At 41.3% G+C, this 27,167-nt stretch overlaps 1 protein-coding gene across 1 annotated transcript in view; it reads left to right on the plus strand.

Annotated features, from left to right (window-relative positions):
* The first annotated feature begins 6,658 nt into the window (after positions 1-6,658).
* PPM1B (protein phosphatase, Mg2+/Mn2+ dependent 1B) overlaps positions 6,659-27,167 on the plus strand; it is a 61,044-nt gene continuing 40,535 nt past the window's right edge. Inside the window, exon 1 of the mRNA XM_041413531.1 lies at positions 6,659-6,719. The gene's annotated coding sequence lies outside the window, so the exon portion shown is untranslated. The remainder of the gene's footprint in view (positions 6,720-27,167) is intronic.

Here is a 27,167-nt window from a genome sequence, read left to right on the forward strand (position 1 = left end):
GATGGTGGATGAGAGTAGTCTAAGCAAAAGGTGGTATTCTAGCACCAAAGCAAAATGTTTAGCAATATTTTACACTGGAACAGGAGACATGTCAGCAAGAAGTTAACAAAACCAACATTTCTGATTTGTGTCCTGTGCTACCTACAATACTGCACTGAGCAGCAGCTTCCCAGTGGCAGAGAGGAAAACTGTGAACACGTGCTCACAAGTTACTGAGTTAGCCAGGCAAATTGTTCCTTATCAGCTAGGATGCTATGGCAGCCTGTCATAGCTGAAATGAACACGTTTTCCTTCGGCAGCTGGGTGAGCTGGGAGCACACACAGAGGCAGCTATTACAGCTTGTCTGTGGTGTAGTAACTTATTAAGCCATGCTAAGTCATGGCTTAATTACAAACTGGCTTGACAACTTGTGGCTGTCTGTCCCTACCCAATTTAACAACATGAACAAAGCTGAGATGAAGGCAACAGAAATAATCATGGCACAACAACCCCTTCAGTTTGTTACATCTCAAAGCCAGCTCATGGCTCCTTGTGTGCATCTCCGAATAAGTACTTCCACACTGCCAATTAAGTGCCTGTGTGAAGGCACTTAACCTGTTGCCCAGCCATGCTTAAGACTGCATTTGTCATTCTAATGCTGAAGCTGAATGACATTTCATATCATGCTGTGATAAACTGCCATATTCTGTCCTTCTTTGTCATCTTTTTGAAGAGATGAACTCCCACCAGCTAGCAAAATTTTCTTATACTATGGTCTTGCTTTTATACTCTTCAAGTTAACTGCATTTCTATTTCTCCATCAGTTTAAATGTATGTGGTTTCCTAGTTTTCCCTGCTGTTAGCACCCCTAAGCACTGGGTCATTTATAAATTTATCCCCCGCCACTTTCTTGTATCAGCATCATAAAGAAAATATCTAATAGGTTTAAGCCCAAAACTTATCCTGGGCACTGGGGAAGTGTCAGGGGTTGTGATGGTAGGAAGAAAAGAGAACCACCTTTACTCAGACACCTCATTTCTGATCATTAGATTTTGCTTTATCCTCTATGCATACTCCATCATCTCCATTAGTCTCTGGTACTGCTCTGCTAATTCCTGTCATCTTCTCCTTTATCTAGAAATTGAATGATATTATCAAAGGAAGATCTTAGGTTAATCTGGTAAGGCCCACCTTTAGTAAACAAACATTACACTTTCTCATTTCCTGATATACGTACTTTAAAAAGCTTACTACCAGGCAAGTGATTTCATTTGACACGATTTTCTGACTTCTGGAATGGGCATTATCTGTCCTTTCTCCCCAGAAGCTGTAGACTGTGTTTTACTTTCATCTTGTATATAATACTAGCAATTTCCTTTTCCTCCTAGTTATTAGCCATCCTGCCCTCCAACCCCATGTTCAAGGTCACCATGTTTACTGAAAATTGAGGCAAAAATACGCATTTAATTTTAGAATCAGATGTAGACTATTTCTAAACCTCACTTCTTCCTCAACCAAAAGCAATATCACTTCCTTCTTACACTATTATGTCACGGTTGGATAACATCTTTCTGTTTTTTCAGATTCTGGTTTTTTTTTCATAAATCAACCTGATTTTCCAGATAAATTCTCTATTAAATGAGAATTTGAAATCTCACTGGCTATTTCTTTGAACCAAGCAGTACCATCTCTTCAGCAATATGGACTTTTCTAACTACCGCCAAACTTTCCACCTGGAGTCTGGAATGATTTTAGGGCCCTCTTCTCTCAGTAAAATCTGCAACCACCTTTTCCAAAAATATATCAGAACTGTATTTTGAGTTGCTTTATTATTCACCTTTTATTTGCAAAGCATCGTTTCTTTGACATAGACTATTACTACACACTTTTATTTTTACTTCTGTGTTTGCTCAACCACAAATTCCCTCTAATCCACATGTTCTGGTTAGGAGCTGAGTGTTCTTTTATCACAAGGAGGGTGTCCTGAATTGTTTCCTAAAATTCCCCCATGTTTTTTTTTTTTTTTTTCCCCCAAGGTACTGGAAATAGTATATCCCACTTTTCAATTATTTCATTTTGACACAGTAACATTACTTTTTTGCCTTTGTCTGCATATGTCCTTTTTTATTTGCTACACATCCTACATTCTTTCTATTCCTCACTGCTGTACAAACATTTAATCTTCCTCTTGTTGAGCAAAACCAAGGCAAAATATTACATGAAACTTGCAAAATTTTCCCTGTTAATTTCTTAATGTGAGGATGACCTTATTATCTGTGGTGATTTCCTTCCTTTCTTCGCAGATGGTGTAATCTAGAAGGGGTACACAGGCAAGTGGTGAAGAACTAACTACTGTTGTTTATTGAATTAGTTTCTGTGGGAAGTGTACTCAGCTGAAAAATGAAAGAGTTTTTTTGCTTTGCAGATAAAAAAGTAACCATGTACCATAAATATTGTCGGTGTCTGAGAATGCCTTCTTGTGAAACCAGAGCAGTCACCATTTACCAAACTAGTATGAAGGCCAGTTAAAACACTAGATGCATACATGCTTCAGACAACCAGCTAACTTTTAAAAAACAGAGGGTAAAAGGTGAGAAAATTACATGAAAACACTGTCAGATCAAGTAGTTTTCCAAAGGTATTGATTTTTGCCAGGACCTGATTTACAGCTCATTAATTTGAACATTAAACAAATGTAATTATTGAGATTTGTCAACAGCTACTGCTAAAAGGACAAATTGCCTCACCAGTAGCAATAGAACATTCAAAAATGGGCATTTTAAAAACCCTGTAGAGGAACTCATGTTCATCCCTCTTCAGAGGAGTATCAAAACTGTTTGCAAATTATCTTTATCCCATACTACCTATTTCCCATTTGTTACCATTTCTGTAGCTCACAGTTATTTTCATCACCACTAAGAATAAAATGGGCATTGCAGGTATTAAAAAATGCCGACTCTTTCAGGCATGCACACATCACCGTTGATCCAAGACACAAGTATTCCCACAAATATCCTGCCTTGGTAATCTTTAACGAAGCTTAACTGGAGCCAGCCATGAAATGGCAAAATCCCTGGATTAGCCATTAACTCCACATTGCCACATACAAACCATTATTTCACCTACTTATTACTTCACTGCCCGCCCCTGCTGCCTGTCACTGCTGCTTGCTTCTTGCCACACACACGTCTTGAGCAACACCAGTGTTGAGTTTTAGCCCACAGAAACCAGCCAGATATGCACATTTTCTACTGATTAGGAATGTGCTGTTTACACAGGGCTATGGACTCATGTGCACAGTTTTCAGTTAATCGCTAACATTTAAGCAGGTCATGTTTGAAAAGCAGTAGGGGATATCACTTATTACTTTAGAGAAAATGTAGGGTAATATTTATTATTTTGGGAAGTCCATTCTTCCCAAAGAATTGTAAAGGTTGTATAGCTAGTGAGATGATATGGAAAGCAAGTATTTTACTTTTTCAAATTTGTTATAAAACCATATATGAAATTAGAGCTGTAAGTGAAAGGAAGGGGATCAGAACCCCTGTAAAACCTAGAAGCAAGGAGAAAGGCAGGGTAAGAAAATTTGAATGACAACTAAAAGCCTAATTTGTGATTTCTTGTAGTATTTCTGTAGATTATTGTTTTTGTTGTCACTGGGGGAAGAGTGGCCACTGCAGTAAATTAGAGGAAAGAGTCAGTAGTAACTAAGTATACAATGTAAATACTGAGCAAAATTATCGAATGCTACCCAGGGTATCTCTCTGGCAGGTACCCAAAAAGCAGAGGATGTAAACAGGGACCTGATAAAATTACAGCCCAGTTCCATACCTGCTGAAATCTATGCAGGATATACCATTACTTTAAAAAGTGTCAAGCTCTCAAAAAATTCCTGGTGAACCTCTTGAAATAAAAACAGTTTCAAAAATCCAAGAAATATCTAGGCTAAATAAATTTTGCATTAATCAACAATAAGATATAGCAATTTTTAGGCAGATTTGTCATTGCTTTAATAATACATGAATTATATTTAAATTACTATGAGATATAAGCCTGAGGAAAGGAAAAAAAAAAAAAAAGATCCCTAGCTCTATAAAAGTATCTTGAGTCCCAGATCATGTGGACACTGCAAAGTTAACTAGGTTGATTGGCAGCTGGGTCTGGGCACTCAAATTAGCTTGTCTGTGAGCAAGTTTTCTATGACAGAAGGGGAACCGCAGTCTCAGCATTCTGGCTCTTTCTGAACTGGCTCACGAGTGCCTGTGCTGAGGCAATCTAGATTTCATTCTCATTCAGCTCTATCAACTGGTAGGGAGCTCTGGGAAGCAGCACTGGCACACAGGGGTGAACTATCCCATCTTCTCGGTGCGGAGTAAATGCATTTGAACCCACAGAGAGCAAAGCTCTTAGAGCCGCAGCTGCATCAGCCACATGAGCGAAAAAGCGCCCTCAGAGCTCTGCACAAGGATTTTCTAGCGCGAGTGGTGGTGCCCATGACCTTGGAGGCGAAAGTGCAATGGTGTTTTCTGCACTGTGGACATCACTCCGGAGGCCCTGGAAAAATAATCCCATCATGTGCCTCTGTGGAAGACTGGGAGAGAATTTCAACTCCAGATAGAAAAGCTCCCATCTTTTTGAGGGTCAGTTCCTTTTGCAAACACTCCAGAAAATGAATAGAAGAATAAATAAAAATGCTTTACAAATAGTGTTTAGAGCCGTGGTCTCAAGTCCTGCGATGTTCGCTCATGCCGATGTATTCAGTGCGTGGGGAGGAAACGCCCCAGTGTAAGGAAAGGGACAGAGGCATCAGCGAACTACGGTGTGGGAATTATTATGCCATTTCTACAGAGAGCACTCTAAAGTTTGGGTTGTCGGGAATGTAAGACAAGCATATCCCTTCCAGCTTTCCAGGAAAGCCTATAGGGTGTGACTGCAGCAGCCGAACCGCCATACAGAGCTGTAGGGGCAGGAGTGGGTCCCTCTGCAGCGAGGTGAACCGCAGCTGGCTTCAGCCACCCATTGACTGAGAAAGGTGGGAATAGCACGGGATTACGAGGGATCAGACAGATTTTCATGTTCTTTCTTAAATAAACAGTTTTGCTTTGGGGCAAGAAAGAAGGCGAAGGGCAGGGAGAACGCAGGGTGTCCATTACGGCTTCCCGCGGCGAGGCTGTCGCTGCAGCCCCAGCGGCGGGCGGCGGGAGCAGCTGCCCCTTCCTGCACTTCCCACCTGCCGGGACCCAGGGCTAAGAGGAGATTTAGGGGTGACCTTATCGCCTTCCACAAGCACCGAAAGGAGGTTGTGGGTGTCGGCCTCTTCTCCCAGGCAAGGAGTGACAGGACGAGAGGAATCAGCCCCAAGCTTTGCCAGGGGAGGTTTAGGCTGGTTTCCTGGGCATCAGGAAGAATTTCTTCACAGAAAGGGAGATTAGACATTGGAATGGGCTATCCAGGGAGGTGGTGGAGTCACCATCCCTGGAGATGTTTAAGGAAACACTGGATGTAGCACTCGGTGCCACGGTCTAGTTACATGGTGGTGATCGGTCAGGGGGTGGACTCGATGAACTCAGGAATCTTTTCCAACCTGGTCGATTCTGTGATTCAGTGGTTCTACTCTTCAGGCGGCCCTGGTGTCAGCAGGCTCGGTGGGGTACCACGGGCGACCCCGAGACGCTTCACTCGGGCACCCGAGCGGGGCCGCGGGCCCTGTGTCCCCTGAGCCGGGACACGGCACTCGAGCCCCGCGGGCAGATGGGAACGCAGAGGACCGAGACACCTCCAGCGTCGTCCTTTGGTGCAGTAGCGCCAGCAGCCCCGTCAGCCCCGACCGGCGCCGGCCGCAGCCCCAGCTCCCTCCTCCCGGACCGTGCGAGGCGCAGCGGGTCCCGCCTGGGGCGCCAGGCCCCGCCCACCTTGGGCGGGACACCTGCCCCCGCGCGCTCTGATTGGCTGGTGGTGATGTAATCGCGTGCACATACGGGTACTCCCCACTGCCCCCCGTGGGGCACGGGGGAGGTCGCGCGCCTCTCACCCGCCCCGCGACCAATCGCCGTGCGGAGCGGCTGGGGGCGCGGACCGGACCGCGCTCCGCTGCCCCGCCGGCCGCGCTTGATTGGCAGGAGCAGCGACCAATCAAAAAAAGGCCCCAGCGGGTCGGTTCACGCCCACTTGGCGAAGCGGCGGCCGGGGCGAGAGAGGCTGCGGGAGTGGCGGCGCTGGGAGCCAATGGCCTGCAGGCAAACCGCGCCGCCGGGAGGGAGGGGATGTGGCGGCGGGAGGGAGGCAGGGAGGGGCGAGGGCGCTCGCTGACAGCCGCTTCCCTCAGTCCTGCCCGAGGCTGCGAGGCCGGAAAAAAAAAGTGCGGAGAAAGACGGAGTCCGTGCGCTGTCGTCTTGACTGACGAGAGCCGCAGCCAATAGTTACCAAAGCAGGCGGGGGAGCCCCAATCAGAGAAAAGCTTTTGGGCGGGGCCTGCGTGTGAGCGGCGAACGCATCTGCCAATGACAGCGAGGAAGGGCTGTGCCGACGGGGCCGACGGCCAATGGCCGGCGGGATGGGGCGGGCGGGGTGAGCCTGGCCCCGCCCGGCTCTCCCGAGCGCGGTGACGCGGGCGGGGGGACGGCGGCTCCAACATGTCCGCGCTGCTGGCGGCGCTCCGAGTGCGCGACCGGGCGGCGGCGGCCGCACCCGCGCCGGACCCCGCAGCGCCGCCGGGCGCCGGGGGACGCGGGGCACACAGGTAGAGAGAGCGGCCGGGGCAGAGCGGGGGAAGGGGCTGAGCGGGCGGGCCGGGGCCGGGGCTGGGGCTGCGGCGCCGGGGGAGGCAGCGAACACGGCGTCCGGCGGGTGCGGCTCCCGGGAGCGAGCGGGCGCCGCGAGGCCCGGCCGCCGCCTTCCTCCTGCCGCGGGAGAAGAGAGGGCCGGGACTGCGTTGACACGGCCCAGGCCCCGCACGGTCCTGGGGCTGGGGGCCGGCAGGCCCGGCCTCGCCTGGGTGGCACCGGGGAAGGCGCCGGAGGTGTCCGGCGTGTGCCGGCGACTGCGGCCGTAGCCGGGCCGGGGGGCGGCCGGCGGGCCGGGCCCGCGCACGTGCATTGGCCGGGCCGTGTCACCGACGGGCCGTGCGGCTGGGGGCAGAGGGCGAGCGGCGGGCACGGGGTCGGGGGAGAAGCTGTCTTGAGGCCTGGGTGCTTGTGACGAGCTGGGGATGAAATCACAGGCAGATGGGCAGTGTCTGGGAGTCTTTAGGCGAAAGGAGTTGAAGGCAGTTCTTACTCGTAGTTTGGAGCTTCTGGGCTCTGCGAACCCAGTGGATATGCTTTTACTGTAATTTACAGTAATACCTCTCTCGGAAGGAGGGTGTCATTTGGATGAGTTGAGTTGGAGGCAGCTAGAAAAATCTGTAACCTGTTTTGTGTGCTGCGGTAGGTTGAGGGATGTGTTTATACCGTGGGGGATGCGGGTGGTGGGTGAAACCACATGTGTTTGGGAGTAGTGGTACAGGAAGGCCTGTGAATTTAGAAGTAATAGGTAAACAGGCTTCTGTGTGTGGTGAGAAATAAGGTGCTAAGTTGGCAGGCATCTAAAGGCTATGGAGGAGGGAGGCTTTGGGTGGTAGGGAAGCCTGTGTACAAGTTACAGGCACAGTGGTAACAGGTTGCTACAAGGTTCTGGACTTGTTTTGTTTCGTGGCCACTGTGGTTAGACTTAATGTGTGAGACCTTCGTGTGTAATATGAGCTGGTATGTGGACAGCAAGTCATGCGTGTTCCTACTGCTGTGCTTTGGTTTGTCTCCTGCTCACACTGGGAGCTGAGAGAGATGCCCCGCTGTCACCAGCTCGGTGAGCTCTCTGTCTGGTGTGTGGAGATAGACAGAGCAGAGAGCAACGTGGTCTGTGTCCTGGAAACTTGAGAGGACTTGTGAGTTGATGTTTCACCTGTAATGAAATGGAAAGGCTTTGTTGTTTGGTTCGTGGAATACAAATGGGAAAACATGTAGCAAATGCCCGGTGTTGGGATCATGATAGTACTTTTTGGAGAAAAGTCTGCACATGTGCTGGGGAGCTGTAGAACTGTAGTTGTATATATTTTTGACGGGCATCAGGCATTCTAAATTTCTGTCTATTAGATCATCAATGTTGTCTTCTTGTAGGTAAGTTTTCCAGGATGACTGTGGACTATAAGAAAGTGTGAGGGCTTGGGTGGATGTTTGGGTATGGTTGAAAACGGGGGGAAGGATGAATGTGTACACAGGGTGAAGATTATGTTAGAATATGTATACATGTGTGTATCAGGGGAATGGTATTTGTGCAAAAGGGAAACTGGAGTTTTCGTATTGCTGAGTTAGTTAGTCTGTGTATAGAGAGAGGAGGCAGGCGTTTTTGGCTGAGGCTGTAAAAAGTTGAAATGGTGTGGGGGGAGGGATGATGAACTGGCTCCAGGGTCCTGTACAGGTTGGAGGCTGTGGGGATTCGTTGCTGCTCATAGTATGGAGAGAAGTATTTTATAATTATGACACCTGGTGAAAATTAAAAAAGTGAATAAAGGTGATGAGGCCGTTTAGTACTGTTACGAATATTACTGGATTAAAGGAGGTTACAGGACAATCAAGGGGTTTCTGGTAAAGTGCTTTTTTGTTTGTTTATTTTGTTCTGTTTGTTTCACTGGATAAATTGACCATTAACTTTAAAGGTAAACTTTTGCTGAAACTAGCACTCATCATGATGTTGACAGGTCAGCAGCTAACTAAAAGCACTTAATGTGGTGTAGACAAGCTCGTGTGTGTGGGCTTGGACTCCAGTACATCCATTATATGTATTAATTACATGAATTTTCTATACCTTAACACTTAACTGAGTTTGTGTATCCAGAGTATATGAAATCTTCTATACTGGACTTGTGTTTGAGATAGTGCATCAACACTTGAGGGTCAGAGATTTGTGAATAGATGATCCATTTATACTGGAAACCAGCTTGGATCAGTTGGAAGTGAGGACTAATTACGTGTGTATCCCATGTTCTGAAGTTTGGGATAGTATGTTCTATTTATTTGCATAGGCCCTCATCTGTTGTTCTGCAGATATCTAGAGGAGGCTGTTACGTAGGACAGTGATTTAATTAAGGCACACAACATCAGGATGAGGGAAATGTAATTAACGTAGTATGGACAGGGCTGCGTAGAGGGTGCTGAGAACCCATTTTTCTTTTATAGTGGCGGCCATGAGGTGATCAATTCGTGATGTAAGGAACAAGAGAAAGAAATGAGAAGTCTTTTTTAGTTATCCTGGACAATCCAGTTCTCCTCTTGTCTCTGGTGTGCATTGCTCTCTTAAACTTTCCCAATGATTATCACTTATGTGTGCTTCTGACTTAGTAAACTTGTCTCAAGAAATAAAAACCCATTGCAATTGAAATTCAAGTCTGTGAGATGTGTGTGTTGAACAACCATTTCACATGGTCACTGTCAAGAACTACTGCTCTCACGGGTCCAATGGAGAATAGAGGGTATTTCTTACATTAATGTCTTGCTTCCATATTACAAAAGGGAAAGGCACTAAAATCTGCTCTTAGTAGTGGATGTAAAAGTCTGTGTTTATGAAGTATTTGTATTACTCCTTGGAGCAGGGCTTATTTAGACTGCAGCAAGGGATGGGGATGTGCATAGAACAGTGTTCAGTGAGTATTGAATGTCCGCCTGAAACGGAGCACACTGCAGCACACCTCGCTGAGTGCTGTCACAGTGTTCAGTGGGGCAGGGGTGGGCTTGGCTTGTCAGTGTGGTTTCTGTTGCTTAGTTTGGTCTTGGGGTTTTTTTTGTTTCTTTTCAAAAAAAACCACTGAAAACGAAAATTGATCATTTGGTAGTGCCTTCCATCATCAGTGCAGTAGGAATGCTTAAATCTGCCATACAGGTTTACTACTGTAGCTTAGGAAGTGGGAAGTGGCTGTTCTTTTCCAGTCAGCACTAGAAGATAGTTAGCTAATGATTGGTTTTTACAAGCATGGTCTCTTCCAAGTGAATGGGAAAGTCTTGGTGAAAGAATCCAAGCTCCAGACTCCATGTTTTGACTGTGGAGAGTGTTTACTGTGACAGGCCATGCATATCGTTGTGTCCATAGATGGGTTTTTTTCCCCTAGTATTGATTCTTTCTGCCCACTACCTTAATTAAATATGCTCTGTTTTGTTGGGGTTTGTTTTTTTAGTTCTTGTCACTTGTCCACTGATCTCTCTGAATTCAGTGCTGCACTTCCCTGCCCTGTAAAAAAGAAGCATTCTTCAGATCTTGGGCCTTTTAGCATCTGAAGTGATTCAATCTGAGTATTGTTCTTCTTAGTAAATTGGAAGAGAGCAGTGGTAATTTCTTTGGAGAACAGTTGGAATCAAAGTTTTTGCTGTCTTGGTTCCTTCCCTGTGTCTTACTTTTTTAATTCTGTGCTTCAGTTTATGTGTGATGGTCTTCATGATTTGGCTTATATGTACAGGGTGTGAATTGTAACTCCTTCTTTCTCACTGTCTGTTAGCAGTGTGAATGCAGCATAATTGTTTTATGCATCTTGGAGGAATCAGGTTTAGCCCCAACCTCCAGCATGTCAGGTGTACATAAAATGTTCAGGGAATTTAATGTCAAAATCTGGACCAGTAATTGCAGCTTCTTAATAAAAAACAAGTTACCCAAATAGAATGACCTCTGACTAGAGAAGCTGAGAAAGGAGAAATTGAAAGATGATCCTTGATGTAGGAACAAGGATGCAGTTTCCAGAAAGATTATCAATGCTGCTTTTACCTGAAAGACAACTTTGCAAACTCCTTAGCTGTTTGGATAATGTGTTTCAGCCTTAGACAGATGTCTAGTGTGGGAAACTGTTCAAACTGCTCATAATTTGCTCAAGCTTTGTACAAATTTATATTTGTAGCATATGATAAAGTCAGATAAATATTTGGAAGAATTTATGAGTGTCACTCCAGAAGAAGACTGGTCTGAAAATCTTCATGAGATGGTAAGAAATTACTGAGCTGGGGTAGCTCATCTCTAGTTTCTAGAGATGAGCAGTTCAGCTCATCTCAGTTTCTTGAGACATCATTGGCATGTTGAACCATAAGGGTTGCCAGTGAGGGTAGGTTAAATTAGCCTTCTGGCTCTTGGAAAACCCTGTGTTGGGAAGGAAAGCACAGAGATGTTTTAATGTTGAGAATGATGACAGAAGGGAAAATTCAGTGTCTCAGCAGACAGCACCCTTTCTTATAATTTTGAAGGAAATTACTCAGGCCTGGGTATTTTTGTTCTGCTATGAAAATGTTATCCACAATTCTTTTTTTTTCTCTGTGCACCATTAGTTTCTCATTAACACTACTTCAGTGTGTCATTTTATGATGTCACTACGTTACTATCTCCTGGCACAGATTCTCTTCATCTTTGATGGGAAATAACTTGATTAATTGAGTTTTCTTTCAAACAAATAGTACAGCTAGGTGCTTAAGTCTGTTTTTACAAGAGTTAACATGAAACATCAGAAAAACATTGCTGAAAGATATTTCAGTCTGGGCTGCTGGAGAATTTTTAATGGCTTTTTAGTGAGTATGGTAATGACATGTCAAGAACCACAAACTTCCAGTTAAATCACAAGGGAAAGTGTCATTAGTTCTTTCAGTTTTCATGGGATTAGTGTATTAGCAGAAAATGTCATCTTCAGTAGTCATATTTTTGTGTCTGCACCCCAGTATAGGAACTTGACCTTTACTGAATGTAGAGCAAACATGTCTCTGCATTGTTAGTATATGAATTAATTGTTTTTATCAAGGAGGTAATGAAGTACTATGATAAGAATTTGTTGAGCAGAGGAGGTAGCATGTTATTTTAAATTTTTCATGCAGTGCTGTTCAGTACTTCGGTCTGTTCTCACCAGCTTGTTGGTCCTGCTAAAGGCAGGTATATGTTTGAAACTCATAATCTTCTATTTAAAATTTTATAGAAAAAGAAAAATTGGTAACAGGAGAGAGCATCTCAGTGATGGAACTATTTGTAAAGAACTGATGTTTTGATTCAAGTGGAATAATGAATATTATGTTGGTCAGCTTATTCAAAAAGAAAAAAAACCTCTGTTCTGGGTGGCTTTGTTGGTTAAACTGATATGCAAGTCATAAAAAGCATTATTGAGTACATGCTGCTCTTCCTTTCCTATCACCACCTCCAATGGAACCATTGATTGAGTTGTCTTTTCAATGTTACTTGAAAAGTTTTGTAAATCAGTAATTGTAGGTGATGCATGAAGTATGTAGATCTTTGGTGAGCTATTTTTTTCTTCATTCAGAAAACTTTTCTAGAGTATCCTGCTAGCTTTTTCCAACTCCTAACCTGTAAAGGGGTGGAAACAAAAGTGGATGAGTGGTGGTACACTGCTGCTATCATTACTCCAGAAAAAGGAGCACCCTATGCAGGCCCCCTTTCTAGGACTTTTAAGGTGCATGTTGGCAGCTTAAGTCTGTGGGTTTACTTCCTGCTGCTTGAGGCTCTCATAAATGAATGCACAATACCTGCCACATTGATTATATTTACATTAGCAAGCAGTGTACTGCAGTTGAAGAAGGTTGTAGAGTGAAGCTGTAAGTTAGGTAGACTCAATGTCCCTAGTGTGTGTACTTCGTGGGGCTTATTTCAGACTAATTGTAGTCTGGTTCTGTGGACTGAGTATGTTCTAAGCTTTCCTTCCCAGGGTTTTGATGTAGGTCAGTCTTGGAGATGTTCAGATCATTTGCTCAGAAACTTCTATGAGATCAGAACTAAAATACAGGAAGCGGGTGACAGATTTACTTCAAAAGCGTGCTCCTAATTCAAACCAACATGTCAGCACAGCTGTGCCCACTAAAAATCGTGTTAGAGCAGTGCAGAGGGTGCTGCGCTATGCTGGGAGAGTGGCTTCTACCCTCTGCTGCTTCCTAAGTGTTGCCAGGCCTGCAGAAATTGTTCTGCTGCTCTCTAAGGATTGCTTCTTTATCGTGACTGGTAACTAAATATCTGTTCTCAAATTGTTGTCCCTGATCTTGAAATTTTGTGTGAAAATGACTGGCGTTAAAACTACAACAAATGCTGGAGAGTACTTCTTTCATGGTTTTACTTCAGTTAATCAAGAATGAAGCTGTGTGAGCAGCAAGTTATGAAGCCTGACTTCCTGTGGCTTTGTGTCTTGTGGTTTGGTATAGGGTACTGTGAGTTCTGTAAGTATTCTCATTTGTTTGGGGCACATTTGTTTGTCCTGTATGGGATGATGGTTTTGGTAACACAGCTGAGCTTCTGCTGCACTTGTCCTCGAGGGGCACTAGTTTGGATGCCTCTCCTTGATGTGACTGTTTATTTCCACAAAACTCATAGGACCTGATTATTTGTCAAATATTTACCCTTGTGTAAACTTTTGAGTTGTGCTTCAGTGAAACTGTGGGGACACAGACAATACGCACAGTAGCTTGGCTTGCTGGGGTTTTATTTTCTTTTCCACTAATGTTATTTTTATTTCTTGTTTTACTGTTTGTTTGTGTGGGGTTTTTTGTGTTTTTTTTTTTTTTTTTAAATTTATTTTTAAAATAATTACCACTGTTTGAAGTTTCTTCCAAAAGAGTTAAAAGTATATTCTCCTCAACATTTCAGGGAACATATCTAGAAGTAGGAAATTGTGTTCTTCTTGGCAGCTTCTTAAGGGATACTGAAAATCTTTTCTTCATAAATTAGATAAAATTCTTCAGAGTATTCAACATGCTTGTTAAACCACATGCAAATAAATATCGACAGGTGTAGAGTTGCCGTTGTATATTGCAGCTGTATATATGGTACTACTTACAGTAGTTTTGGACCATGATTCTAGGAGAGAAGTGAATGAGGGTTTTCACATTGCATAAGTCTCTGGAGTGACAGCTAGGCTGGATTTAGACGCTGGTGGATTAGCAGTTGGAGGGGGCAGGGCCTTGTGTTTGTGATTGCCCTTGTGACCTTGAAAAACTGCTGAAACTGTCATGTGCTTTGAAACTTTTCAGATGAGAAGTACTGTACTGAAACTATGTGGTACTGTGGGTTGTTTTGAGAGTTCTGTCTTCAGTGTATAAAGCTGAAGAAATTGTTCCTTTTGCTTCTGTTGAAGTGGGTCTGTACTCAAAGCACTGCCTTCAGAGAGCTGTAAAGGTATGAAAGGTGAATGTAGCACAGATATTACTCAGGGTTTTTTTCTGTGTCCTTTCTTCTCCTGCTCTCTTTACCTAGTATAGTAGTAAAATATGTCTGTACTGCTTGTTCTGGTTCCCAACAGGAAAATCTTATCCTAGTCAAAAGGTACTCTGCATACCAGCTTGTGCATAAGACCTCTCTTCAGATGTGGTACTAGTTGCAGGCACTGGTTTCTCGTGTCTGACATGAAGCTTGGTTCTCTGGAACATTTGATAAAAATTGCTTCTAGCTGGCTTTTTACTAAAAGGGTACTCTTTTTTTGAGTGTTCTTGTTCAAAGGAAACATGAAGTTCTTTTTTTTATTTCAGCTGTTGTAGAACTTGAATTCAGACCTAGCAGAGGCAGTCCATTGACTCCCCCAGGTAGTGTTCAGTCCCTCATCTTGGAAAGTAAAGCAGCTCCATGTAGCTCAAGGGAGCCCCAGCGCACAGGTACAGGCTGTTAAGGCTCACAGATGCCTCGCTTCGGGTGTTGTCAGTAAGAACTGAAGTGACGCCTCTAAGGAGGTTATTAACAATGTCTAATTACAGGTGGGATTTATGCTCAATGAGTGTTATTCAGTAATTGTGGGACTGCTGCCTATATATGTATCAAATGGACTCCTCAGATGGGTTGTTTTTCCATTTGCTAGCTTGTCATGTTTTCTGTGCCTTTATCACTTTTCCAGGAGACATAATACAGCAAGAGCTTTTTTTGTTTCACTTTTCCTTTTCTCTGAGATAATGTCTTTGCTGCTCTTTTCTTTGCTGATTGCTTACGCTGGTGGATGAATTTATTGGACTCTTCCAAAGTCTAGGTTGTGTCTGATTATGTTACTCTGAGGAGTAGTTATCTAAACAAGTAGCAGGTTGTGCACAAGACTTCAAATAATAGCTGTTTTATACATAAACAAGATGAAAACAATGTTGTGAAAACAATAGCTAGAGCTGGGAGGAAGAGGGGAGCGTGAAACCTATTCTGTAAATCCTCCGTAAGTGCACTGCAATTCAAACTGCTGTTCAAAAAGATAACCTCCAGTTCATAAGCATTCAGTCGTTTTAAAAAAATGCATTAATAATAGGAGTTGTTTGCTTTGTGTGAGGTTTTCCAACCAGCCCTCTTTTAGATTCTGTGCATCTCTTGCAGTGTAAAGAAACTGGAAGCAGTTCAATGTGTCCGTCTCTTACAAGCAATTTGTGGGATCAGGGAAAAGACAAGCATACCACTTTTGTGGATGATTGCATTGGAAAGAGATGTTTCACAGTGTTTGCTGGAGTCAAATAGCTGTGCAGTCTCCTCTGCAGTCAGGCCTTAAAAGCTCATCTGTTTTTCCATAAGTGGTAGAAGTGATAGTTTAGCATTTTGCTATGTTTTAAAATTGAAACAATAATTAGGCTTGTGATGTGGAAGGAAAGGATAGTTAGGACTCAGCTGTAGTGCTAACGGTGTTTCATATCCTGCTTTTATATCATAGTAAACAATACATTTATTTTGCTTTTGTTTGGCCTTTGATTTCTCTTATGCTGAACCATGTCTGTACTGTTATGTCTTCTTACAGTATTTGAGTGTGAAAATAATGGAGGTTAAGAGTTGTTGAAGATCGATAACTAGTTTGTAACATTAAATCAAATTGGATGATATCTCAATTGCTTAACCAGAACACACCAAATACAAGGAATTCTAGGCCAGAGAACTTCTCTAAAATATTTAATGAACTCAGGTATAGTAGCTGTTGTTAAACAAACAAGCTTATTTTCTGATTTTGACTATTGTTACAGTATTATTTTAATTTAAAGAGAAAAAGGAATGCTGTCAACTTAGCATATCTGACTTTTGGAGGGAAGGGAATAAGGTTACAATCAGTTGAAACAGTTTCTCATGATTTTTAAGGTGAAGTGAAACATGAAGTCCTGTACTTCTGGAGTCAGGGGGGAAGAAATAGAATTCCAGTATAGTTCAGGATTCTTGAAATTAGATTGTGTCCTGCTGTTGCCAATGGCAGGGAACATAATTTAACATGGTTAGAAAAATGTCACTATGGAAGGTACTCTTCAACTGGACTTTATTAATTCATATTTGTAAAAAACAATTCCTTGAAAAATGCCATCTATTCACAGATGTATTTAACAACCACACTATTTTCAGTCTGAAGTTTTCTGTATTTCTGCATATAGAGAATGCATAGAGAGGGATTGTAGGGCTCAGTTACTGCTGTAATTAATCTTTTTTCACTGTTCTGTTTTGTTCAGGCTTAGCAGATCCAGATGTGTTTTGTAGAAACAAAAACTTGAGGTAGCAATGTCATTAACTGAAGTAACTAATTTTTTGGAAAGGTGTCTTAAAGTTTGTTGAGACTTGAAACCTGATTATGCTGTCAAGTTTAACAAAGAACAGGAAGCTAATGTGGAAAACTTGTTAGTAGGTTCCTCCCTATTGTCCCTTCTTCCAAAGGTCTTGTTTGTTTGCATATTGAAGCACCAATTAATACAAGCTCTTGCATACAAAGAACTTGTGACAGCTTAGATCTGTCATGAGTTTTCAGATTTGTGCTTAAAGCCTTTTCCTAAAGTCAAGTAATGGTTCTAGAACACTGTTGGAAACTCCATCATCCTTTTCTGCTATTTATTTTCTTTTTGGTAGTCGGCATCTTAAGCTACCACTAGTACAATAAGTGGTGAACTAGGTCTGCCTGTGAGCAGCCTTTCTTCTGCACAGTTCATTTGTTCGAGTTGTTTTTTTTCTATTCAGTGTTTATCCTCTTCTTTCCTTGAGTCGAAGTCTGATGCTGTTACTGCAAGGGAGAGACTGAAATAAGTGAGGAGAGGACATGAAAAGTAGTGTTCTTAGTATGGAACAAAACTGCAGTGCTTTCCGAAGAACTTATTGGATAAAGTCACTGAAAACTTCAGCTAATCCAGAGAATACTTGAGTAGGCAGAACACAGAATTCATCGAGGAATATTCCTTCTTGCTCTCATCATGAGGATCTGTTTTTTGTTCATTTGTCTGTACCTCATTTTAAAGATTTTTATCAGCACATACACTGCACTGCCTTTTATTACCAAGTTCTGCTGCCTGCCCCTACCTCTGCTTGCCTTTCAGCAGTATCATGACTCTTTTTGATACTGGCATGAGTAAAACCCAAGAAGTAAAAATTTACCACTGACATTGCTGGGTGAGGTGGGGAGGAGCTATTAGTCTTCTTTCTCTGTCCTTATTTTTGTTTATGTTTGGTTTCTTTGGGCTCATTTTCTCCTGTTGAATCCACTCTTGAGAAGGACTGGGGGTAATGAGACAAGATTTAGTCTATCGTGCTTTTTCCTGAACTGTGCAAGTTATTGGGTGTATTTGCCCTGAATTGTGTAAGAAGTTCTTCAGTTAGTGGAAAACTCACTGCTTTATGGATTTAAGGTGTCATGGAATTGGTAGACTTGTGTCACTGTTGCTGAAGAAGCAAAGATTCTTTTAAGGTATTTGGATGACTGAAAAGATGTACTTGGAGCTGCTTAGTTCAGAGAAGGAAAGTAAGAGTGAGCTGATATGACAGATTAATTTTTACATTAAGAGGGGAAAAAAAGCAATAAAGCTTAGTAGGTCCAACTGCCAAAAGGTAGTGTCTTCAAAACACAGGAGACTTCATGTAGCTAGCATGTAATTCAGTTGAAGCTTAGCTTCTTCTGTGTTGGTTTCTAGTCATTAAATCTTATGCTACCTTGGTGAGAGTGCTGGGCACTAGATATATCCACTTCTTTGTCAGCCAGGCACCGCTGTTATGTTTTTGTAGCTGTTTAAAAACAATGGGTATAGCACCTTCTTGGAAGCTGAGTCACTGTACGTATTGCACTTTTGGTTTTGTCTCCCATTATGGGAAGTTTGTACCCTCTACCCAAACAGATTTTTGCTGCATGCTGCCCCGTTTGTGAGTATCTGGTATTCCTCTTTTAAGGGTGAAAGGTCCTTAGAATAGTTTGTTTTTTCAGCCCTTTTCAGTGTTTATACAGTACAGAAAGGAGTTGTTGCTAGCCCTTTGGCTTGCTCAGGCATTTGTTTCTGGAACCCACTCATAATCCTGACTTTCATTTAGGAAAAAGTTGAGTTACTGAGTATGTTGTAGCGTTACTAAGTATGTTAGTGCTGTTATATTTCTGCAAATTTCTGCTTCTGACCATCTGCAGGATCCTCTTCCTTCTCGTACTTGGCTGTATCTCATCTCGTGGAGAGAGTTGGGTAATGTGCATATGTTGGGTGCATATTGCTGAGATGAATTTTCTTCTAGTTTATCTTCTTGAAAAAGCTTGCTACATGAGGATGTGAGAGCAACTACTGGTACCAAGGCTGGGTTTGAAGCTACCTGTGACAGGAGGTGGGCTTACAGCAGTTATCAGTTCAGCATAGCCTCACTTACTGTAAGACTGCACGCTGAGGTGTTTCAAATGAGGTTCTTGTGTAGTTACTAACATTGGTTCTTGACACGGGTGGTTTTGATTTCTGATGACCTGTCTTGTGAATGCAAGTTCTGTGTTTACTTGGAATGTTACTGCTGATGAAGACCATAGAGAAGTCACATAACTGTGACAGTGTTAGCAGTGTCACCAGTCATGTTGTAGTCCTAAAGTAAAAGAGCATGGAATTAAAAGTTGACATTAAAACATCTATTTTAACTAAATTAAAAAGGTCCATCCCCTCTTTTGGATCTTCCCCAAATGCATAGCCTGCAACAGATGTTTATATGACTCCCTTCATAGTAGTCATTCCGGTTTAATTAAATACCAGCACTTGCTGACAAGAATATCTGTAGGTATATGAGAAAGCAGCAGAAACCAAAACTTTGCAAAGCAAAGGTCATGGTAAGGAGTTTGTCAGAAAGTTTCTGAGGAAGTCAAGCTGTTTTTCTGTGCTTTTTGTCACATTTGCAGATTTCCTTAGGGGTAGGACTGCCTCAGCTCATCCACTGTGGTGTTTGTCATCACTTAATGTGCGGTTCGAGTATCTAGCCTGTTTCAAGCCTAGGTTTTGATGAACTGCAGAGGGACTGAACTATTTTGGGAGAAACATGAGTAATGTCATCACTAGTAAAGAATAGAGTTTGCAGTTGTTTGTCAGGCACTGGCTGATTCTGTGTCCAGGAGTTTCCGTATTCGTTCAGTTTTGGAGGTCTCTTGCAATAAGGTTGGAAAAAAATTCAAGCTGTCTGAAAAGATGGAAGCAATCTGAATGCTAGAAATTCTTCACAATGTTCATAATGAAACATGTTTGAATTTTCTTGGTCATTTGTTGTCCTTTTCCACTTCTTTCTCTTCTCTTTGTCAGCCATCGGTTTCTGTAATAAATTTTACATACTGTTACAAAGACCAAGTTTTCCCTTTCCTAACCTGTGCTGTTAACTGTCTTGTAGCCAGATATCTTGAAAACTAACCAGAAACTGATTTGTTTCACAGGTTGAGACCTGGTGGTTTTTTTTTTTTTCCTATCTAGGCTTTGGAACATTTGAATTCTGCAAATTGTTGAAGCGTAGAGATGGTTCCTGTTCACTGTTTCAGGAATCCTTGCTATGTTATATAATAAAGAAAGCTTTCCATTTCACTTAATAAAAATGTTAAATACTGCTTTATTTGGATAGCACTATCAATAAGTAGTTTATGTAAATCTATAGAAAAACATTTTTGAAAAAGGTGACTATTTTCAGTCTGCCTGACTTTCATTATCTGGGGTCAGTTGTGCTTGACTGACCTGACTGCCTTCTGTCAATTTACTAGGTCTTCAGCTGAGGATAGAGCTTTAGAGAGTTTTCTTTTTTATTTTATTTTGACCTGAGCAAGATGTTTTGGTGTCCCTCAGCATACTCCTATTTACAGTCTCAATGGGAGAATGACTAGACAAATGAAAACTGGTTGAGGAGTAATTTTAAAGGGTGGCTGGTCAATGGTTCATACTCTTTCTGAACAGCAGCTACAACTAAAGCTCCTCAAGGGTCTACTGACTACAAAATAAAATAGTTTTAACATAATCACTGTTGTTGACTGTTTTTGGTATTAAGCAGTAGTTAATTAGAATCTGCTTATTGAGTGGGCTTGGAATAAGCAGCGTACGTCCATGGAATAAACATTTAATCTAAGAAAGGAAAAATACTTTTTTAGTATCAAAAATGAAGTTTTAGAACATTATAGTTATCAACATGTCTTGTCTCTCACTTGCCTTTGATATTCTGAACCTTGAGGTAAAACAAAGCAATTTGTAGAGCTTTTGAAGTTACTGGGAAGGGAGGGGTAAGCAGGATGCTGGCTACTGAAACTAAATCTCAGGTTTTCTGAGACAAGTTTCTTTCCACAAGCCTGGATAAAGAGGGAAGTGAACTGTCATTTTGGAGGCTAGATGTGGACGATCTCCAGAACAGACAATGCTTGCGGCAGATTCTTGCTGCAGATACAGTATTCTGGTCTGTGAAGGTGTGGTGGCTTTAATTGTGATAGCCCTTCTCATGGGTTTGGGGGAAATGCAACTTTGTTTCTTTCTTGTAACCAAGAGAGCTTAGGTGTGTTTCTGCTTGTGTTTTTAAAGAAATTTGTAGTGACCAGTAACAGACTTGTTTGTCATGGTTTCTGTGCCTTAAGATAAGTCAGAATCTCAGCTTTTAGTCTTTCTTTTCCTTTGCATCTAGGATGTGGATGTCTTGCTGTGACCAATTGCATTAGTATGCCAGACTTCTCCAGGAGGTTCTCTCCGCACTTAAACATGCATCCATGCACGTGATTGTAGGCAGGTTCTCCTGTCGTGTGGTTTACATATTCCTGGTTTGGATATGGATTTGCTTACGTGACATCTGTAAAGGTGGTAGGTATTGAAAGTGGGAATTTTTTGGGAAGTAGTGGCCATCGAACGGTTATCTTAGATCATATCATGCTTTCGTCTTTAACAAGTGAAAAGCAGTCACTTGATGTTTGGCGGCATTGCCGTAGACAAATAGGGACTTCTTGTCTATCTTGGCCTCTTCCAGTGGTTCACAGAGTTTATTAGTTTCAGTACAACTGTGACTATTAAGTGTTTGAGTTAGAGATTTTATTGAATATTGTGGTGAACTAGGAGAGAAGGTGGTCAATTCTTCCATCTTCCTACTTTCAGACTCACAGGCTCTTTTGCTTTATTCACCCCAATATACAAGGAAAAGTCTCTAAAGTGAATCTTAATCAGAAAGACAAAGATCTGGAAGAAATTTCATTTTTGTACTGTGTTGAAGGTAGGATTTTTAAAATTGTCCATGATCAAATGACACAAAATGTGAGTACTGAGACCTGGCAAAATGGTACTGAGTTCTTGTCTTGCATATTATACTATTCCTGCAGAATGCTACCACTCTTTATTAACTGTTAAATACTTCTGCATATTTCTGTTGAAATGCACTAATGATCAGAGGTATATAAGCTATCTGTGGCTGTGTTCCTTAACTAAAATAGTCAAGTAGGCTGCTGCTTGTAGCTAATGTTTATTGCATCTCTGTCTTTTCAGTACTATAGGTGTTAATAATTGTAAAACTGATAGGCTAAGTTTCATGATATGGAATATTGTACTAAATTGGTAGTGTAACTCTTAGTAACTCTTTGTGTTTGCTTTGTGGTCCCGTGCTGAGCTTATTATTGTAATTCTCTGAATGCAGAGAGTGAACACACTTTTGAGTAATATTTCGGTCGCTTTCAAAATATCAGGAAATAGGGCAGGTTTGCTGCATTTTGGAGGAAATGGTAGATGCATTTTTTAAGAAAGCCATAGCTTCAAGCACCTGCACTGTTGTCACCTTTCTGTGAGTTAAGAGCACAGTCAAGTAGTAGGAGCCCTTAGCACTGTTCAGCAGTGATGCCATTGCCTTCAGTTTACATGCATAGTTTAACAAAATGTTAATAATGTTTTTTGTTTCATTCCCACACCACTCCCAGGGAAAAGTGGAATTATATATATAAACCTATATATATGGGGCTGTGAAGCTGATTAGAGGGCTGGAGCAACTCTCTTGTGTGGAAAAGCTGATGGAGTTGAGGTTGTTCAGGCTGAGGAAGAGAAGGCTCTGTTGAGACCTTAGAGCAGAGCAGCCTTCCAGTACCTGAAGGGTGCCTACAAGAAAACTGGCGTGGGACTTTTGACGGGTGTGCTTTAATGGAACAGGGGATAATGGCTTAAAATTGCAAGAGGGTAGGTTTAGCTTGAATGTTAGGAAGAAATTCTTACTGTGAGGGTAGTGAGGCACTGGAATCAGTTGCCCAGAGAAATTGTGCATGTCCTGTCCCTTGCAGTGTCCAAGGCCAGGTTGGATGGAGCTTTGAGTAACGTGGTCCAGTAAGAGGTGTCCCTGCCTGTGGCAGGTGGGTTGGAACACAGTGATCTTTTACATCATTTCCAACCCAGACCACTCTTTGAAGATTTGAGAAGCACATAGCTATTGCTTTACAGAGCAGGTATTTGCATAGAAGAGAGAATACAAACCCATGGTCTCCAGTCACAGAAGTGATGTTGGAGGCACTCAGAAGGACGTGGAAAATGTTTTGGGGACTAATGTGTACGTAGCACTTTATATAGGCAGCTAGTTACCTAATGCCAGCTCTTCAGTTTCAGAGGTGTGGAAACTTACTGAAATTGGCACTTGTTGTGCTGCATTCAGCATCTCTTTGAAAGTTCAGATCAGCTATTCACATACCTATTTCTGATTTTTTGTGGTTGGGGGTCTGCTTTTTATGTAGTAGGTTTTACTGAATTATTTCTGTAATCCCCAGGCTAATTGTCTGCTTTTCTTTTAAACTGCTAAATTCATCTGATTCTTTCAGTTCTCATTTTGCAAATGCTGGAGTATTTAAGAGTATTCCTTTGTGTGCCATGATTATTTTATGGATTCCTAGTTTGATCCAGATAGTTTGTTACACTAGTATAGAATACATGCAGGTTAAGCTTTATGGTAGTAAAGTGGTGTGGCTGATATGTGAGCTTTGGGGTATAGAAATAATTTTAAAATATCTTGACAAGTTGTCGTATAAATGGGATGCCAGAATATGGTGTTTGCCCCCTTGCTACAATTAATGTGTTTTTTTAAGTGTGTCTTTGTGCTAAGATGTTTCCACCACTATTCAGTCCAGCAGGGGCATATCTTGCAGCCAGCAGTGTACAGGAGCAGTAGTAACCTTTGGTGGAGCTGGAGATGGTGTCTTAATCTGTGTTATCCAAATTGGCTTGCAGCTGACGTCTGAAATGATGAGTAGCATAAAGTGAATGTTGAATTATTAACATGCTAACTTTCCTGGAATAATTTTGGCTGTCATGTATGTCGTTATGGGACTGACCGCCTGTCATGCCCTTAAGCACCTTCTCTAATAATTGATTTATTGAAAATTGGCATGATCTACTTGTATGTTAGTTTTAACATTCTTACTGACAGAATTCCCCTTTGAATTTTTACAGGTATAGTTCAACGTGTATTGTGATACTGGTATAGTGGCAAAATTAAAACAGTTTTTACTCCATAAAGATGTCTGAAACTTCAGCATTGAATTATATATTGCAAATTAAGAATTTAAACTATTGATTAAAAGTGAGTCCAAGTGACTTACTGTGGAACTGAAGTTGCAGAATGAATTGGACAAAACTTTGACTTTTTAAGCTTACAAGTTGCCAAGTGGCTGCTTCTTGCCAAGTACTTTTTTGTAGATGACAAGTGAAACAGTTCAGATAGCCTCAGTGCAGACACCTGAAAAAGATTCCATGTGTCTAGGCAATGGTATTGGAGCCTGCTGCCAGAAAAAAATGTAATGGAAGTTTGCTTCACTCTGCAGTTCCTAGAGATAGTAATTCTTTTAACTAGACTTCTTCAAAAGTTTCTCTAGCCTGATGGAAGAGTAGAGTATCCTGTAAAAGGACAGTAGTATGTTTTCTGAAATAGTCTGGACAAGTCATCTGTGTTCTGAAACATGACTTTCCATGCCATATTATGGATTGAATACCATTTATCTACAGGTATATTGATTCTATTACAGATAGGAGTACATAATTATATGTTGTGTAGGATCAGCTGCTTCTCTTCCACATTGGTTATAACTGCCTTAAAAATGCTTTGAGATACACCTTATCTGAAATGAATCAAATCAGGCTGATTTAGGAAGGTGATAAATCTGTGTTAGCAATAAGGAAATTACTTTCTAAACAAATGAACCCTCTTAAAAATTTTTAATTGCCTTTACATTTCTACATGCTGATTCTGTTAATAGTAATACAGTGTTGTTATTGAAGTAACTTTGCTAGTGGTTAGAAGAAGCTTCTTAATCTGGAAGAGACAAAGGGAAAGACTGTTCTAAAACTGTAATTGAGATATAATAATAACTATGTGTTTTAACAGTTCCTATTTGGAGCCTTCAGTTCCTGTATTACTTAAATTACTTCTTTTGAACGACTGTGTGTGTAGGCTGTGAGTTGACATAACAGATGCCTGAATTCTCTCTTTCCAAGCTGCATGCTTTGCAGTAAACATTAAACTGCCTATAGCATAGCATTGTAACTCTTAATATTTGGCAGCTGGTACTGCTGGTTTTCTTATATTACCAATTTAAACTTGCTGGTGATTTTATTGTGGTGTTGAATGACCTTTTTTGCATTTAACTCCTGATGTATATAAATTTAGCAAGTGGTAACATGGCTAAAAAAAGCTACAAATAGATCCAAGTGTCTAAGTAGTGTGGCAGAGAATTTATACCTTCCGTAACTGTCTGCACATCAGTAGTGGCCAAGTTTTTTTTGGTTTTTTTTTTTAATGTGCTGTGATGGCTCAGTTTAGTGCATTTATACTGAAGACTTACATTAGAAGTTGAAGAGGAGCCTTATTCAAGAGAGGGGAAGTCCTTCCTCTGGTCATTGGTAATATATATAAAGCAATAAAACCCCATTCTTATTATCCCTTTTAAATTTGATACATCTTGATTTCTGTCATTGTCAAACATACCAGCATTAGTGAATTCTTGCTGTATTTTTTTGTACCTGGTCCTAACTGAAGTACTGTTATTTTGATACTTTTTGGTTTTCCCCCCACTTTGTGGAGCGTAAATTCCTTCTAAAGTTTGGATATACTCGTTGTCACACTCAGGGTTGAGTTATATTTGTAAGATAGGGCAAAACGTGATTAGTTGGCATGCATGTATTGTAATGGCTTCATTCCCCCATAGGCAAAATGTGATGCTGTTGTGCCTTTGAGAATCCTCTGTGGGATATTAGTCCTAAATACAGGATCTGTGCAGAAAGACATGTATAAACCAGGTTTAAGGTTTTTTGTGGGTTTTTTTTTTGTGTGTGTGTATGGTTGGGGTTTTTTTGGGGTTTTTTGTTTGTTTGTTTTTTAGCGTCAGAAATGGCAGAAATTTAAGATATGGTATTGAGGATGAAAAATTCCTAACTGGCTTCAATGATAGTAGCAAGACTTGATACAAAAGCTGACCTGTTCTCTAAATGCATTGGTAGCCAATAGGAGCTAAGGTCAAGTTCTCTACCCAGATAAATACTAATTTTTGAGGACTCTGGCTTAAAAATCACTGAATACTGGTCACAGATGAATTTTTCAACGTAGCCATCTGTAGATAATCTGTTCTTTCTTCTTCTGAACATTTCATATGAGACACTCAGAAGAATATTAGAAAGCTATCAGACTTGGACTGTAACCTACAGCTAAAGCATCTTAAAATTTTGTAGCTCAGTCAGTTTGCTGTCTTAGTAATGAAATTATACAATTGTGTCAGTTTTCTTAACTCTGTATCCTACAGGAGAATGAGGTTTGTAACAATGGTGTTTATTATACAAAAGCATGTACTTGCTACAAAATTAACTGATCTGAACTGTGTTGCTTTCTCTGATTTTGCTGACAGTTTTGCTGTAGGAGTTTTTAATGGTTTTGTGCTTAAGATGCCTTGTTTGAACGGCTTAACTAGAAAGTGCTAAGCTTTTTGTATTGCATAATCAACAGAGGGTTTTTATTTTCAAGATTTCTTTTGAGCTTGGATAATATAATAGTTTACTAATACTTTTCTAGGCAAAGGAGTGACAGACTCTGAATGCTCATTCTACTATGGTAGAATGGATGAGACTGTCAAGTGAGGTGTGGTTTAGGGACATGTTGTTTTGTCCCAGAGGACTTCAGAAAAATTAATATTATTATTAATAAATTGTAATGTTATTAGGTGACATGTGTGGTGGATTCTTTCTCAGAACATCTGACCAGTGCTAGGCTGGTTTTGTGAACATTTACAAAATCTTAAGTAATCTACCAGTAGTGGTTCAAACTTCAGTTTGAAGGCCAGAGGGTAACAAAGACAACAAATGGACAGATATTTTCAAACTGACACATTTGGTACTGCTTCCCATATATTCTAGCTAGTTATGTGATATTAAATTTGCCTGCTGTAGAAACAGTGTAAGAATGTGCTCAAATGATAGGCACTGCAGTAATAGTAAATATGATCTTAGGTTGCCTATGCATATCACTTCAGTGTGCCTGAGCTGGAATTTGAGTCCCCATCAGAGAGATGAATGATTGTAGACTCTGCCCTTTGCATCAAGGAAAACCACAAACCCATATAAAATACAAAAACACCTATCTCAATCTTTGACAGCTTGATTGTTGTGGAAGGTGTAATATGTATCTAGAAGTTTACTTGCACTACAGCTATTGTGTAAGGTAAGATAAAAGCTAGTTAGAAACTTTTGCAAGCTTTTCTCTAGAAAGTCCTAGCAGCCCCAGTAAACTTGTTTGTTCAGAGTAAAAGTCCTCTTTTTACAATGCTTTGTTTTTTCAGTTGAGGAGGGTTTTTCTGAAGAAAATGAATATATACATGGAATATATTTTAACTGTTGAAAGTAATTCCTTCTCTGTAGTTCAGCTAAAGATGAAATAACTGAAAATGAGAGTTTTGTACTTGGGTGTTTTTATTGAAGTGTATTAGATGACTGTGCTCTTCAGCCTCCTCTCTTCCTAAAGCTGGCTG

The sequence above is a fragment of the Onychostruthus taczanowskii genome, unplaced genomic scaffold (assembly GCF_017590055.1).
Source record: "Onychostruthus taczanowskii isolate IOZ18803 unplaced genomic scaffold, ASM1759005v1 scaffold42, whole genome shotgun sequence".
NCBI classification, from domain to species: domain Eukaryota; kingdom Metazoa; phylum Chordata; class Aves; order Passeriformes; family Passeridae; genus Onychostruthus; species Onychostruthus taczanowskii.